Below are 17,868 nucleotides of genomic sequence, written 5' to 3'. Positions count from 1 at the left end.
TTTGCAATAGTACTGGGATGATGATAAATGAATGAATTAATCTCAAAATAAATGAAAATGAAACCCGTTGACTGGCTGGCAACCAGTCCAGGGTGTACCCTGCTTCTCCCCGTCCTTGGCTCCAGCATACCCCCTAGTGAGAAACTGGATGACTGGAAATGGAAACATCAATATATCGTACCAACTCGTCATTTCTTTTCAAATTTCATACTTAAATGGGGGGGGGGCACGGTGGTGAGGTTTGCGCATTTGTAAGTGAGCCCTGAGAGAAATTTGGAATGGCTCAAAACGCTCGGTTTCAAAAGGCGTGGTAAAACTGCTCCTTTGTGATATCACGGAGGAGCGGACGTCCTTATATGGGCGTGTCAGTAAGATTGCCAGATAAGCTCTCTGTTCTTCCACAAGCTCTGCTTCTCTGTTTACATTGCTAGCAATGCCTAATAAAAAGTATTTCTTTGGATGTACTTTGGATACAGCTGAATAGGTGCAGATTCTGTACGAACTAGAAAACTGTCTGTGCTGGTTATTGTGTGCAGCTGCTCTATAGGAATCCACAACTCAATACAAAAGGCCAAAAAATGAGCATAATAGGTCCGCTTTAATGGAAATCATAATGGACTAAATGTATTGTTTCCTTTCCAGGTGTCACCTTAACAACTTTAACCCTTCACGGATGATTCTTTCAACTCTTACAGGTAATCCACACTAATGTTTGGTTAACTTTTTTTGTTCTTCCCTTAAAGTAGCCCCTGCAATAAGGATCTTATTTGCAATCACTCAATTTCCCTGTCAGCCATCTTGGAGGAAATTGAAAAATAGTTCAACTGGATTGTTTACACGCTCTCATGTCATGTCGAGGGCACTCTTACATTGTAGCATTGCTCCACTGTAGCAGCCTGCCGTTTTCTAGTGTAAATATGACTGTTTACTCAGCCATTGTTTCACAGTATAGAAGCTGTTGTATACACACCGAATCATACTTACTCCCGACTCTCATTAAGCTTGAGCACGCTTTCACAAACGCTGTAAAGATAAGACCTATCTGCTGTGTTTTTAAGCACGTTATATATATTCACCCTCTCGCTTGATGGTGGTTTTACCTGCTTTAAGCAAGCACACGCTTTATACCTCAATGAGTTGAAACTGACTCGGAGCGTTTACACAGCTGTTGACATGATGGAAACACCATCTGCCTACAGAGGAGCACAAATAGGACGCGGGCATTTCTTGCAGCGCTTTCTAATCCTTTGACAAGTTCTTCTCCGCTGGAGAGGAGGGGTGGGTGTCTTTTAAGGGGGTCGGGCAGGAAGGAACCTCAGGGCGGGGTCCTTTATTGGAAGATCCAAATATGTCAGTAATATGATGCAATGCAATTCCACAACCACATTAATTACCTTTGCAAAAGCAGAGTGTTTTTTTTACACAACTCACGCTAACAGGCGTACCTAATGATGTGTCCAATTGGTGTACATTTCCATCTTATATGATCATTGTTTCTCTGGGAATTTCCGTGGACCAGATAGTCACAGAATGCTTTTTAACCTTCCTACAACACACACGCAGACACAAGTAGATATATCAACATGGCGTTATTGACACAGCCATAAAGAGGAAGACAAGGACAAGTGGTGGGCAAACAGATAAGAACATAAAAGCTGCACAGCCTGAAATAACCTTACTCTCACTTCTGGATTTGGCTGGCTGTTGGACCAGGTGATCCGGGACATCCCCTCATATCTGGCTCCATCCAGGGGATTAGGAATGACATTTAGGAAGTATAGAATATATAAAGAGAAGCACAGCACCATCTTGTGGCAGTCTGTGAGAAGTCTGTTTTGTTTTTTAAGAGCACTAATATGAAAACTTACTCACTTTAAATAGAGATTCAAATTAACCTTATAGTTTTTTACAGCCTGGGATTAATAGCGTTGATAAGAGGGCTCCCTCTAGTGGCAACAATGTGAAAATACTTTTATCAAATCACTGGAAAACCCATTGCCACTACTAACCACACGGTGGCAGTATAGGCTAGGATTTTTGTGTTGTTAGTCAAAGGACGGATCAGGAACTGCAGTGAGCTTACCAGGTTAAATATGCAAAATTAGAACCATTTTGGTATACTTGATATCAATATTTCGACCACCTTTTTATAAACAATGACAGTTTTAGACCAACTTTACACCTCATCGCTTTCAGAACTTAATGCAACTGGCTCCAAAATGTTGGATAGGGTATAAATCAGGGCGTCCAAACTCCAGCAAAGCAAAGCATGCGGATGAATCATCAATATTATATCAATATATCAGTTTATTTTTTTACATTTTTATATTTTTTGCTTTATTTTTCTTATTAATTAGTATTTTTTCTGTTAAATTGTATTTCTACAATGTGTCGTTGGCCAATAAAAACAAGCTAAGGGCCACACATGGCCCCTGGACCACACTTTGGATACCCCTGGCATAAATGTACACATTGTGAATAATGCACCACCTCAAAGGAAGTTTTGTAACATGTTGAAAAAGTACCAGTCCAATCCAAGTTCCCATCACCAACTTATTGTTTCAATCATACTGAAATAATATGTAACTAGTCCTACCACGGCAGCATGTTAGTAAACTATAGGCACGGAGGCCCTGGAGGCACCGGGGCCTTTGGGGCCAGGAAACATGAAAAGCCAAGCCAAGAAAGGAGTCTCTGAAGCTCAGGTTTAGTTGGCACGGCAGCAGCAGCAGCAGCAGCGGGGGGTCTCATCACTCTCTCCACACTTCTGCTGTCAGGACTTTTGTCCGTGCAACATAACTGAGTGGCAAGGCGCCGCCTCCCAGGTAACACGGAGCACGGAGACGCTTGTTCACTCACGCTCTCGCTCCGTCCTGGAGGGAGACGCAGCCCGGCCTTCACAGTATGAACTACCATGTGAACCGAAGCAGTGAACGCGACTGGCAATTTACACTACCGTTGAAGTAAACATGAACTGTATACTAGTATAAATAGTATAATTCTGCATAACCCTATAGTTTTGTGGCATTGAGCAGAAGTAACTCACTATGGTAATGGTAATGGTTTTATTTCATTTGAACATGCATCAGATTACAAATGAATGCATCACATAAATCAGTTCACAGTTCCACATGTCCAAAAGGAGTAGGAAGAAGCAAAGCTTATTAAATCCTACCCCTCCATCTGGTACTTTTACAATCAGTAACTGTTACATTTATTCACTTCCTGCTTTCATAATACAGTTGTTTTTTATTTTTTTAATTTTTTTAATTTTTTGTCCCGTACCGAAGTACGAGGTGATATGACCATACAATGACATTATGTGTACCATAGTGATGTGTACCATATGTGTACCATATAGTGATATATATAGCACATCATGACTTCATGTGGTTCTATTATCTGTAAATATAAGCTTATATGCGACACCTTTCTTTTCCATGCAATAAGCCACCATAGACTCATATTAATATTTTTATATAATATATATATAGGGCGGCACGGCAGACCTCACAGCTAGGAGACCAAGGTTCAATTCCACCCTCGGGCATCTCTGTGTGGAGTTGGCATGTTCTCCCCGTGCACGCGTGGGTTTTCTCCGGGTACTCCGGTTTCCTCCCACATTCCAAAAACATGCTAGGTTAATTGGTGACTCCAAATTGTCCATAGGTATGAATGTGAGTGTGAATGGTTGTTTGTCTATATGTGCCCTGTGATTGGCTGGCGATCAGTCCAGGGTGTACCCCGCCTTTCGCCTGAAGGCAGCTGGGATAGGCTCCAGCACCCCCGCGACCCTCGTGAGGAAAAAGCGGTAGAAAATGAATGAATATATATATATTTTTTAAATAATGTACCTCGTACCGAAGTACGAGGTGATGTGACCCTACAATGACATAATGGGTACCATAGTAAGTGTCAATATAGTGATATATATAGCACATCATGACTGGTTCAAGAGTCTTCATCCTTGTATTTAGCAAACATCAACTGCTTGTATTGTTTCTTGAATTGGCTCATCGTTGTACATTGTTTGATTTCCTTACTCAATCCATTCCATAGTTTGATTCCACATACTGAAACGCTACGGCTTTTTAACGTAGTCCTAGCATATAAACTAAACCAGTATGGTGTCCAAAGTGATGCCTGGGGGTCACAACTCATTTTTTATAGGCTTATTGCACAATAAAAGTATTTTAAAAAGTCCCAAAAGGAAAATGGTGTAAAAATGTTAATAGTAATAACACTAATAATATTATTCCTAATTACCTACCCCTTATAAAATAATTAAAATCTTTCATTTAACACTACAGGAGCCATCAGTGGTAAACGTTTGAACACCTTTACACTAAAGAAATGTTGTTAGCATCCAGCTGGGTGTTTAAAAAGCTTGTTTTGTCTTCTACTCACTAATGATTTAATTTCATTTTCCTCCCTTCTCGCCTTTTGTCCCTGTTGCACATCTCATGTACGGTATATTCATTGCAAGTGTACCTTCACTTGACATTTTTTGGTACCTCTAACAAGCCTGCAACCTTCTGTTTCGCCTTGTTGCCGTAGCGATTGGCGACCCATCAATTTAGCTTGGGAGCTGTTCTGAATGGGTCGTAAAAAACCAAGGGGCGTGTTTGTTTGCAAGTGGAGGTCAAAGGTGAGAAATCACTCTTCTTCCAGAAGAGCTGACTCCACCTTTTTTTAAAGGAAGTCCTTACTAGGACGCATTGTTTATGTCAGTCAACTCATCTTTGTGGAACACTTAGAGAAGCCACGGTAATGCTGTCTCATTGTGTCCACCTCGTTTGATCGGAAGTCTGTGTCAAACCCCCTGTTTTTACCTCAAATATAGGTATTTATTGCATAGATTATACATAGAAATGCAAACAAAACATGGCATATAGCTAGCATGCAGCAACAAACTGTAATAATCCCCTGTACAGTTTAAATGTGCCCAATATTGGACATTTTAATGTAATATTGGATATGGTATTTATGTAAAGCACATTGTATTGCCAGATGAAGTGGCTCAGGCATTTGGTAAGGAGGCCCCAGGAAGACCCAGGACATATTGGAGACCATGTCTCTCTTTCAGTTGGTAGAGAGACTATGAACTACTATCATTCATTCATTCATTTTCTACCGCTTTTTCCTCACGAGGGTCGCGGGGGGGCGCTGGAGCCTATCCCAGCTGTCTTCGGGCGAGAGGCGGGGTACACCCTGGACTGGTGGCCAGCCAATCACAGGGCACATATAGACAAACAACCATTCACACTCACATTCATACCTATGGACAATTTGGAGTCACCAATTAACCTAGCATGTTTTTGGAATGTGGGAGGAAACCGTAGTACCCGGAGAAAACCCACGCATGCACGGGGAGAACATGCAAACTCCACACAGAGATGGCCGAGGGTGGAATTGAACCCTGGTCTCCTAGCTGTGAGGTCTGCTCGACCGCCGTGCCGCCCTGAACTACTATCAGAACTGCTCAATTCACTTTAACTATGACTTTTCTATCTGCCGGTAAATGTGGTTCAATTTCAGTCACTTTGTGGGTGAAGTGCTTGTTTTTACACATGTATTTTTTTTTGGGGGGGGGATAAAAATGGACAATGAGAGCAAGCCTCCGTCACCTCTCCTCCTGGTCACAGCTTTTTTTTTGTGTTTGCTATCAAAGGAGCCTGAGCAAAGAGACATGAGCCTTAATTGTTGTGCTTTATCAAGGGGATAAAGGCAGGATGGGCATCAATTTAGGACGCCTTTATTGTACTACAAAGTGTGACAGACTGACGGGGAGATAATTGGCAGAGGGAGAGAGAGAGAACGGGATGAAAGAAGGGAAGGATGCCGAGCACCAAAAAGCAAGCTTCGTTTTGAGATCAAGAGGAGTACAAATGTAAAATATTTAGTGGATATTATAGGCCTTCATAAGACATAGAACTATATTTAGTGCAAATGGACATGACACGCTTTTATTTATTATTACGATTGACACAGTGATACAGTAACGTAAAGGTAAATTTTTTGCAACCCAATAAATTTATAAAAATATATCAATACATAAAATAGGACTAAAGATTGTTATGCTAATTTATTAGATTTTTTACACAATTATTTTTGCTAATAGTACCACAATTTTACAGTTATTTATTTTAATGTTATTGATCTTTTATTAATGACCTTAAATTTTTTACAAAGGTGCCAATGAATAAATTATATTATTATTTTTAAAATTGTACCTGTAACGATAGCATCCATCCATCCATTTTCAATGCCCCTTAATCTTCATTAGGGTCGTAAGGGTATGCTGGAGCCTATCCCAGCTGACTTTTGGCAAGAGGCGGGGTACACCCTGGACTGGTTGCCAGCCATTCGCAGGGTGCATATACACACTGATAATGATCACATATTTTAAAAAATATATATACATTTAAAATGTATATATAAATGTATATGAAATATGATATTTTCCAATAACATATAGACTTATACTGTACATAATGATGCACAGATGAGCACATTTATTTCAACAAACATGAATCAAAAAGCAATTTACCAAGAGTCGGCTGCTTGAGGGGTGAAAAAACACCCCCCAAAAAGGACCTGCGACCCACTTTTGGGTCCTGACCCTCAGCTTGGGAAACCCTGCTTTAGTTACTACTAAAGTGGATTCCCATGCTAGATCATATTTGGTGAACCGTTAACTTTTTGCCGTCTTTACGACGCTTTCCTCCTCCACAATGTAAAGCATTTGTCGGATATAAATGTTTGCCGAGTGGCATATTTGCATTGCGGCGCGGCATTGCCGCACTCCACAGCTTGCTAATGTGGCCGACTAATGTTGGCCTGCGTCCCATTACCTCTGAACTGATGGCTGTGTCTGATTATACTGCGGCAATGCGACGACTGTGCAGCATCATTTCCAATCTGTGCGCGGCACAGCACTTTTAATTAGCTTTGATCAGAGAGAGGAAAAAAAAACTATCTACTTAGCTCTATTCTATTAGGCGGAACTCAAGAAGTGTTTGTTCGGTTCACCGTGGCGCAATATTATACACACACATTCCCATCACTGAGCTCTCCACCGCTGACATGAATATATGAGTGTTTTTATCTTTGCAGTCAAAAGGCGTAGCAGAGTTAAGTGGCCTTGTTGTGAGGAGTGTAAGGGGGTAGGAGGGGTGTAGGTGGTGGCGACGGGGGTGGATGAAGGAGAGGCCTGCAGCACCATGCCTAATCGGCCTTTTCTCGCCAGGGTCAAGACTTTCTGTCTGGGTCCGCGGTGCTCCCTGCCACCGAGGGCCAGCCCATTCAGGCGCACAATGTCCCTGTCAGTCCCGACAACACTTCCTGCCTCCGCTGGCTCCAGCCCTCGCAGGGATACACAATATTTCACAGCTCCCAACAATGGCCTGTCTGCCTGCACCCACCATATGGTTACTATGGGCCGCAATATTGACACACATCACTAATTATTCAAAGAGGCGTGAGACAGAGAGAGCGTCCCTCCCTGCAGCTCGGATGCAGACGCGAGTAGTGTGGGAGTTCTATCAAGGAGCGGTGCAAACAAAGCAAACTGTTGCTTGGGTCCCATTTTACGCATTTGTGGTTCGGTACTTTGCACTTTGGTGTGTTCAGCGTTCACGCTGGTATTTTTGTCATGGGACCTAAGGCTGTGCAGTAAAGAATATATGCATAAAGTCAGGTTTTCACAAAAAAAATACATGAAAATATACAATTAAAGTGCTCAGTTGTCACACACACTGAGGGAGAAAGCATTTGTCACTTTTGCATGCTGCCATGCAGAGAATACGAGGAGCCCGTCTATTAGAGAAGATGCCTTTATTTGGACAATGCATTTTTCATGATAGTAAATGTCAAAAACATGCATTTCTGTTATTTTGTATCGCAAATAAGAAAAACAACAGGTTTTTCAGGGTATCACGGTGGTGGGAAAATCAGTCCTTTTAAGAAGTATTTCTATTTAAAACAAAAAACAAAAAAACATCCTTAAACTGTATTATGGAAAGCAGGAAGTGAACAAATGTAACAGTTACTGATTTCTGTTATTTTCTATCGCAAATAAGAAAAACAACAGGTTTTTCAGGGTACCACGGTGGTGGGAAAATCAGTCCTTTTAAGAAGTATTTGTATTTAAAAAAAAAACAAAAACAAAAAACCTTAATCTGTATTATGGAAAGCAGGAAGTGAACAAATGTAACAGTTACTGATTTCTGTTATTTTCTATTGCAAATGAGAAAAACAACAGGTTTTTCAGGGTCTCACGGTGGTGGGAAAATCAGTCCTTTTAAGAAGTATTTGTATTTAAAAAAAAACAAAAACAAAAAACCTTAAACTGTATTATGGAAAGCAGGAAGTGAACAAATGTAACAGTTACTGATTGTAAAAGTACCAGATGGAGGGGTAGGATTTAATAAGCTTTGCTTCTTCCTACTCCTTTTGGACATGTGGAACTGTGAACTGATTATGTGATGCATTCAATTGTAATCGGATGCATGTTCAAATGAAATTAAACCATTACCATTACCATTACATACACTACCTGTATGGCTTCCACCTCAATAATTTTTGTTTTGTTTTTTTAATTTTTAATTTTTTTATTTTTTGTCGAAAAAATTTTATTTTTTACCGAAGTACGAGGTGATATGACCATACAATGACATTTTGTGTACCATAGTAACTGTCCATATAGCGATATATATAGCACATCATGACATCATGTGATTCTATTATCTGTAAATATAAGCTTATATGCGACACCTTTCTTTTCCATGCAGTAAGCCACCATAGACTCATATTAATATTTAATCCCACCTGGCGCTACCATCCCATTTCTGTGTTTAAAGATGCAAGAAAACAAAATGCAAGCTGGCTAATTAGTTGCTTGCCCTACTGTGGAATTGTGCTGTGATTGTCTAATTGGGCTTTCCAAGCTCCTTCGTGTGATTAACTTTTTTTTTCTTTGCTTCTTTGAAAACTATCAAGAGAAACTTGCTGCACCCAAGAACATTTTTCTATCTCAGCCTCGGCAGGTGGGAGACAAAATAGCTTCATCACAGTCAAATCTTTTTTTTGGGGGGGGAAATTTCTTCCCAGTCATTAAACTGCTGTCACAAACTTTTGCAAAGTTAAATTAAAGGAACACTTCCTCTTCAGCACCATGCATCCATTCATCATCTGAAATATGAGGCTCTTTGTATCCCGAGCCAGTAATGCAACTTTAAAACCCGATCTGAATCTTATTTTTTTTCTCATCTTTCCGATGTGTCTCTTGACTGGCCATCCCTGCTATTTCTCACACTGGTCCCAGTCTGTCCCGACCCGGGATGGCCCCCGAGGGGTGGGAATGTTCCACTGTGCAGCCGGCCATGACAAGCCCATGTTGGGCCGGGCCTCCGCACTCCATTCCACGAGGGGACGTGATTGACAGGTCTCACTGAGGTAGGTGGGACTCTTTAACTGTCTTTCAGAGTGGGGCCGGGTGATGAAGACGCATCCTACTGTAGAGGGATGACTCCTCCCTGGTCCTTCGAGGGTGTTTTTACCTGGCTTTATGGTTAAAATCTAACTTGGAACATGTTGAAATATTCATTCATTCATTCATTTTCGACCGTGTATCCTCACAAGGGTCGGGGGGGGGGTGCTGGAGCCTATCCCAGCTGTCTTAGGGCGAGAGGCGGGGTACACCCTGGTGTACACCCTGACTGGTGGCCAGCCAATCACAGGGCACATATAGACAAACAACCATTCACACTCACATTCATACCTATGGACAATTTGGAGTCGTCAATTAACCTAGCATGTTTTTGGTATGATGCCCAAGTGGAGATTCGAACCATGTGACCGTCATGCGAATGCAATTAATACGATTATCACATTGTCAACTGAACAGTTTCAATTACAGTCAATACAATTAAATTTCAATACAATTTCCATTCATTTCCTAACCTCCTTTGCGTAACACAGCGAGATGCCTTTTCACTTCCTGTTTTCCAATGGGAGAGACGCAGGTCGAGTTCTTATAAAATACACTTCTACCACCTAGCTGTTTTTCGCTAAGGTGTGCTTTTTTAAAAAACATTTGCCCATCTTTCACAAGCCTGTGAATCTGTGTGAAACATGAACACATATTTCTTTCCCTTTTCTGTGCATTATAGCGCGAGAAAACAGGTTAATATGAGGTAGCTAACAATGGACGGCATGGGAAATATTCATTCATTCATTCATTTTCTACCGCTTATCCTCATGAGGGTTGCGGGGAGGGGGGCTGGAGCCTATCCCAGCTGTCTTAGGGCGAGAGGCGGGGGAAAACCCTGGACTGGTGGCCAGCCAATCACAGGGCACATATAGACAAACAACCATTCACACTCACATTCATACCTATGGACAATTTGGAGTGGCCAATTAACCTAGCATGTTTTTGGAATGTGGGAGGAAACCGGAGTACCCGGAGAAAACCCACGCATGCACGGGGAGAACCTGCAAACCGAGGGTGGAATTGAACTCGGGTCTCCTAAGCTGTGAGGCCTGCATGCTAACCACGTCATGTTGAAATATTGAGTGTTATAAAATGTGGCTGTAGTACTAATATGTTTTTAAAAAGTGTGAATGTGGTTTTAATCCAGACCAGCGACAAATCCAAATCCAAATTATTGAAGTTAGCTAATGGTGAAGGTTGCCACAGGTCCAGATGTTTCAGAGCTTCCCAGTCCTCTCTCGACTCGGTGTTATGTGCTGTGCCACATCTGTCCGGGCGTAGGTGTGCCATATTGCATCCCATCTGCCACACACACACACACACGTGCAGCATGAGCCAGAAAGTGCTCATTTTAAGCAAGGCCGTAAATGCTTCAATTCATGGGTGTGGAACAGCGGGTTTCTAAGAGCGCTCCCAGGACCCGAGCAGAGCCGGAACCTTTTGGCAGCTGATGGACAGATTTTGCCTTCCTGCTCGCCACATGAAACTCCTGTCAAGTGCGCGTCGACCACGCCGTGACCCGCTGGTGCAAGAAAATCATCTTTGAAACACTCCGAATCTCTCTCCTCCTGAGCGGGTCTCACCATCTGTCCTTTCTCTGCATCGCCGTCTCGTTCTTTTTTTTTTTTTTTTTAACACCGGGCCGAGGGGGCAGTATGGAAGCGAATGTCACCCCCGTCCCAATGTTGCTTGAGGGAAATTGACTCTTTAGCCTCGGTGCTGTCTGCAGCCATATGCTGATGTTTTCATATTCCGCAGATACGAGCGCAGGGAGCCGTAAAGTCAGAATTACAACCTCGGCTTCCACCGACGAGGAGCGGGGACGCTTCATCACAACTCCCAATCCCTCAGTCCCACACAGCGTTGCATTAATGTCGTCCCTTCATCGAGTGTTGACCGCTTTTTTTTTGTGTCTTTTTACATCGCCCCTTTGGCAGGCTTTCCGTCTTCTTCATGGCTCATGCTTAGCCTCACATTCTTATTAAACATTCACAGCCGAGACGATGTGGACCGTCACGGCGTGGAGCTCTGGGCAGCATCTCCAGCTTATTTATATTTCATGCCCTTATCTGCCGACGGCCTCTAATTAGGCCTTTAAACTCGTCATTAAAGTCTACCGAGAGCAAACTTTTCTCTCGTTACAAACTTGTGCTGATGTGGAGCTTTGGAAAGCGACAGAAGATTCTGATGACATTGCATCCACGGCGTTTTGAGTTGGTTTCTTGGGTTGGGTTTGCATTATGGAGTGAAAGTTGTTGCATGGACCAACGAAGAACCCATTTGGGGCGGATTCCAGGAATTTTCTGAAATGTATCACTGTGGAAACACATGGAAGTTGGTGGACATCCTCACGAGGGTCGCAGGGGTGCTGGAGCCTATCCCAGCTTTCTTCGGGCAAGAGGCGGGGTACACCCTGGACTGGTCGCCTGCCAATCACAGGGCACATATAGACAAACAACCATTCACACTCACATTCATACCTGTGGACAATTTGGAGTTGCCAATTAACCTAGCATGTTTTTGGAATCTGGGAGGAAACCGGAGTACCCGGAGAAAACCCACGCATGGGAAGAACATGCAAACCCACACAGAGATGGCCGAGGGTGGAATTGAACTCGGGTCTCCTACCTGTGTGGTCTGCAAGCTAACCACTCAACCGTTGTGCAGCCATGGAGGAACTTGCCATGCAATATTTTGCTGAATTATTTTAATTATTTTAATATAATAATAATAATCTAAAAATATTATAATAATCTAAAAATATAATATAATAATATAAATAATTAAAATATTATTTTAATTATAATAATTAAATTATTATTTTAATTAACATTAACAATATTTTGGAAGATGCACAATAAGCATAACATACTTCCAAGCAAACATTTTCTAGTTTACGCCACCAATATTGCAACATTGGTTCTGTTGCTGCTGTGTTGTGCAATACAGCTGTTGATAAATGACCATGTGGTTCAAGAAAGCTCCCCAACCTTCTCATGCAGTCCAAGTAAGTCAACATAAAGGATTCTTAGCGCATCAAGTTAGAACCCACAAAGCCTGTTGGGAGACTCTAAGGTGGACCACCTGGCTCTCTGGAAATCAGGCCAGAAACCGACTTGATTGGCTCGTTTCCGCCCAGCTAAGACAGATTGAAGGCAGACTTAACAACATTGAGACCATCAGCGGTCCTGCAAGCCAGTGGCGACAATGTTACGTCGTTTTAAAAGTAGCGTTCGACGTCCACTCAGATCGGCCTTGTTGCTTGTAATCGGCGGCGTGGCGTGGCACGACGCGGCGTGCTGCTGACAGATGCCCGCTCCAGCTGGTACAGAAGGGGGGGGTGGAGTTTTATCGCCCAGTTGGAACAGGGGTCCTCACACCCCTCCACAGTGCTGGCCACCGCCGCCGTGTTTAATGAGTCACGAATTGCCTGTTTGTCTTCTGCTCCCTGCTGTTTCTGCGCTCCCCCTTCCAGAACAATCCCTGAAACACATGCTGCCGCGCTCCGCAGAGCAGCCGGACGCAGCGGCCCAGCCAAACCGTTATAGAGAACAAAGTTGTCATCTTTTTTTAATTATTATCATTCTACACGCTTTTTTTGTCACTTCCTTTCCTTGGGTGTTCATCTGAGAGAGAGGGATGGGCTGCTCGGTAATAAAGACGCCGCGTCTGACCTCGCCAATATGGCCGCCCCGAGAAAGCAGCACCCGTTTGAAGCCCCTGACAAACACATAAACGAGTGTATAATTGGGCTGCTGTTGTAACCACGGCGCTGACACTTTGCATGACGTGATGACAAGGCGAGGAGAGGAAAGTTGGCGCCGTGACGAGAGATGAACAGGTGGTGTTAGCACAAACTGATTCAACTTCCTGGAATTGGAGACGCGAAAAGTTTGCGGCAAAGATGACAAATTCATCTCGGGGGCGGAACTCGGAAAGAGAGGAAGGCGTGAATGCAGTCCAAGAAGACACACGGAGACGTTTGGATGATCATCAGATGGAGCGGTCATGCAAACACAACACAAACACACACTTAAACACACACGGGGGCTTTTGGAGCTTTTGCTCACAATATAAACTGTGTTAGGGCTGCACGGTGGAAAAGTGGTTAGCGCGCGGGCCTCACAGCTAGGAGACCTGAGTTCAATTCCACCTTCGGCCATCTCTGTGTGGAGTTTGCATGTTCTCCCCGTGCATGTGTGGGTTTTCTCCGGGTACTCCGGTTTCCTCCCACATTCCAAAAACATGCTAGATTAATTGGCGACTCCAAATTGTCCATAAGTATGAATGTGAGTGTGAATGGTTGTTTGTCTATATGTGCCCTGTGATTGGCTAGCCTGGACACCAGTCCAGGGTGTACCCCGCCTCTCGCCTGAAGACAGTTGGGATAGGCTCCAGCACCCCCGCGACAAATTTAGCCATACTGTATATATTTAGCCAAACAACGATGCTACAACATAAACTGTGATTGGTTGGTAATCGGTCCAAGGTGTACCCTGCCTCTCTCATGAAGACAGCTGGGATAGGCTCCAGCACCCTCGCGACAAATTTAGCCATACTGTATATATTTGGCCAAACAACGATGCTACAACATAAACTGTGATTGGTTGGTGATCGGTCCAGGGTGTACCCCGCCTCTCGCCCGAAGACAGCTGGGATAGGCTCCAGCACCGCCACGACCCTCGTGAGGAAAAAGCGGTAGAAAATGAATGAATGAATGAATGTATATATTTAGCCAAACAACGATGCTACAACATAAACTGTGATTGGTTGGTGACCGATCCAGGGTGTACCTCGCCTCTCGCCCGAAGACAGCTGGGATAGGCTCCAGCACCCCCCGCGACCCTCGTGAGGATAAGCGGTCGAAAATGAATGAGTCACTGAATTTGCATTGATTTGTATTGACTTCCTGATCAAATGCAGGGAAGAAACTTAAGGTGGGACCACCGTAAGCGTGGCTTCTCGGTTTAGTGTGGACGCCCCGCCTACTGTCTGAGTGCACACAAAGTTGGCTCATGGCGTCTGACAGTTTCTGGTTGTCAGCATGTCACCAATAATACATCCATCCATCCATCCATCCATCCATTTTCTTCCCCTCATCTGGGTCTGGGTCGCGGGAGAAGCAGTCTCAGCAGGGAAGTCCGGACTTCCAGGTCTCCAACCACGTCTTCCAGGTCCACCATGAGGACACCAAAGTGTTCCCAGGCCAGCTGTGACACATAATCCCTCCAGCGTGTCCTTGGTTGGACAGTTTTTGATGGTTAGCATGCCTTTCCCAGCTGGGCATGCCCGGAATCTGGACTAGATACCTGAGGAACCTCAACTTGCTCCTCCGGATGTGAAGGAGCAGTGACTCTTTGAGTTCCTCCGAGCTGTTCAACATATCTCTGGAATCAATTCACCGTGATAAACCAGGGACAACTGGGCATTTTTTTATGGTTAGCCCCCACATGCAGAACCTAATCAAGGCGGACAGCACCTAGTGACAAAATGGAGCACACTCCTTGGCTGCAACCAGTAGAGGCGCTGTTGATTGGGTCTCAACTCATTTGTCATTATAACCATCCATCCATCCATCCATTTTCTATACTGCTTATCCTCAGAGAAAAATCACAGTTGTTATGCTTTATGCATGTTGGCTATCATTTATTGACAGTAGGACCTCCCTGTGTTTGCGACTATCTACTCTCCACCATGTGAAGACACAAACAAGGTGTAGCTGAGGGACCATCAAGTGTGATCCCTGGAATCTTGGCAGCGTCCGGATTCATCCCAGCGCCGTGAAATCCTCCTTCTCCCCGGCGGCCCTTTGTGCTCGTCTCTGGGCTCTCAGAGTGGCATTCTTCTCATTGTACAGGTCACCGAGACAGAGGCGGACGGCCCTGAAAAGGCTCCTCCGCGGGGTAAACAATGACTTAAGGGAGCCTATAAATGTCTCCTGTTCACTCTGGGCCCATTGACTCTTTGCCTCCCTGCCAAGCGGGACCCTGTCAGACCAGCCCCTCTCTCTAACAGCTTAATTAGCAGAAAGGACAACAATGGCTTCGGCCTGTTTGGCCTCAAATGGAAAACAAGAAAGGGCCCGAAAGGCTGCTCTCTCCCCGCCTCTCATTGTGCCAGCGATAACACAAGTCTGACTTTTCTGTTCAGCTAAGTACAAATAAAACAACATTCCTGCTCTGTCGCATGAGGAGCATGACGGACAAGACGCTTCTCAGCCGCTCTCATCAGTCTGAAAACAAGGAGGGGAGAGGGGGGGCTCATTTATTGGTGCGCTCTTGTACGGGATGCCGGGTTCAAGAAAGTTGGACATTTGGGACCTCGGATTAGGTCACACAAAACACTGGCGGCACCCTTTTGTATTTGGGATACATTTTCCCATAGGAAATCACAGTTGGTCTGTTCCGGGGTCAAACTGCTGCATCATAAAATAGTGATTAATTCCATATTTTAGTAACATTTTCGTATAAGTATAAAAACCCAAAAATGAAAGATACTGAATTGCGTCATGGATTCTTGGTGCAACTTTGGTCGCACAAACAAAACAAGTTATAATATGAGAATAAATTCAAAATATTCACAGAGAAAAAACGTGGAAAAAAAAATTAGCATGCTTTTTCACGCAAATTAATTTTACAGTTTTGTGTTTTTTGTTTTTTTTTTACTAAATAAGACATTCGACTTGCAAGTCATGTTGCCATTTTGTATGTTAAAAGTTGAAATACTTAGAAAGCAACCGGCGGGCCGGATTCAAATGCTTGGTGGGCCACATGTGGTCATGTGACTGTAGTTTGCCCACCCCCTTGGTCTAGGTGCTGAACCAATGCCAATGAGTGAAACCTCTTCCTGCTTGTTTTGGAGGGCGAGAGGCGATATTGAGTTTATTTTCATTTATCGTGTACAAAGTGTAAAAAGAAGTTAACTTAAAAAAAAGTACATCACTTTTTCATCACCTTAGAATAAATTCAAAATATTCACAGAGAAAAAAACGTGGAAAAAAAAGTTAGCATGTTTTATCACTTGTATTACAAAGCTGAGATGCTACAAGTGGTACAAGCGGGATATTCCCGACTTCCCAGCGGTTTTGAATGCAACACTAGCACGGCTGGGATTTATTGGGTCCAGCTGTACGGTGACTTGACGGACATCCTTCCACCTCCATAAAAGCCGATTCCTTTCATCTTTGACCCTGATGATATGATTTCCATTTTTCATGATAATGGTGACGCTAGCTTTTGATGATAATGCACTTTGCATTGTCATGCTAATGGTGGGTTTGTGACATCCTGTGGAGACACCATCTTGGAATCCACCGCGCTGGCTTTGAACCTTCTTCTTCTTCATCGTATGTTCTCTCAGTGTCTCACTGATGAACGGACGGATGCCGATGTCCTCCTATACTTTTCTCGTCATCTTCATGACTCTGCATACTCCAACTGTGTCACCTTTGTTGTCGTTTTGTGTTTTTTGCATCTATTTCTGAAAGCTTTACGTGACTGACATCAAACGTCGTCACCAGGGCTGCAGCAGGGGTGTGGGGACCTTTGACCTCCCCCTCCACGGCTTTGGAGCATCTTCCCATCCTGTCTTCCCTTCCTTATCCATCTAATACGAACATTCTTTTAACACTAAACACTGAGATAGAGCTGTGTTGATACTGACTCTTGTCCTTCACACACCGGCCAACAGTGTTTCTGCTGTTACCATGGTGATGTCTCAAGGCGCTTGTTTATCCACTTATTTTTTTTATTTTTTATTATTATTTTTTTTGTTGTTGTTTATCCACTTAAATCAAAACCGCCATGAGTTTGGGTTGGTACGATGCAAGCAACCACTCTACTACTAACTTAGTAGGATCTTGAACAAAAATAGTGCCGTTTCATAGGAAAGTGAGACCTTAGGGTAGGAATTTTATTAACGATACCTATAAGACAGGGGTCTCAAATTCAATTTACCTGGGGGCCACTGGAGCTAGGGTCTGGGCAAGGCTGGGCCGCATCAGGTTTTCCAAAAAAAACAAAAAAAAAACGCATTTATTAAAAACTGAAAAATATATTCAGTGCTTTGGTTCCGATTTTCTACAATAAAAGCTCTGATAAAACATTCCACTGTTCTCAAATATCTTAATTTTTATTTTTCTGCACAAAATAAGATGAAAAATAAATAAACCAACCAAGAATAAAAAATCAAAAATCAAAACAATCAATCAGTAATAAATAAATATAATTATAATAATAATAAAACAGCAAATAATAAAAACCACATATAGTTGGTGGGTAGACAAATTATTTTTTTCAGATTAAAATGAACAAAGCATTATTAGAGCCCTGTAGACATGACAAAACATGACTATAGTCACCTTTATACTCTTTTTA

At 43.2% G+C, this 17,868-nt stretch overlaps 1 long non-coding RNA gene across 1 annotated transcript in view; it reads left to right on the top strand.

Moving 5' to 3' along the window:
• LOC131108273 (uncharacterized) overlaps nt 1-17,868 on the top strand; it is a 33,172-nt gene that overhangs the window by 1,125 nt on the left and 14,179 nt on the right. The window contains exons 2-3 of the long non-coding RNA XR_013630456.1: nt 643-695; nt 9,326-9,456. This is a non-coding gene — a long non-coding RNA (uncharacterized LOC131108273). The remainder of the gene's footprint in view (nt 1-642; nt 696-9,325; nt 9,457-17,868) is intronic.

Source organism: Doryrhamphus excisus, linkage group LG20 (genome assembly GCF_037039965.1).
Source record: "Doryrhamphus excisus strain RoL-2023G ecotype Guam linkage group LG20, RoL_Dexc_Guam_v1.1, whole genome shotgun sequence".
In the NCBI taxonomy this organism is placed as follows: Eukaryota; Metazoa; Chordata; class Actinopteri; order Syngnathiformes; family Syngnathidae; genus Doryrhamphus; species Doryrhamphus excisus.
Note: the sequence above shows the minus strand (reverse complement) of the source record. Positions and strands in the feature narration are given on the sequence as shown.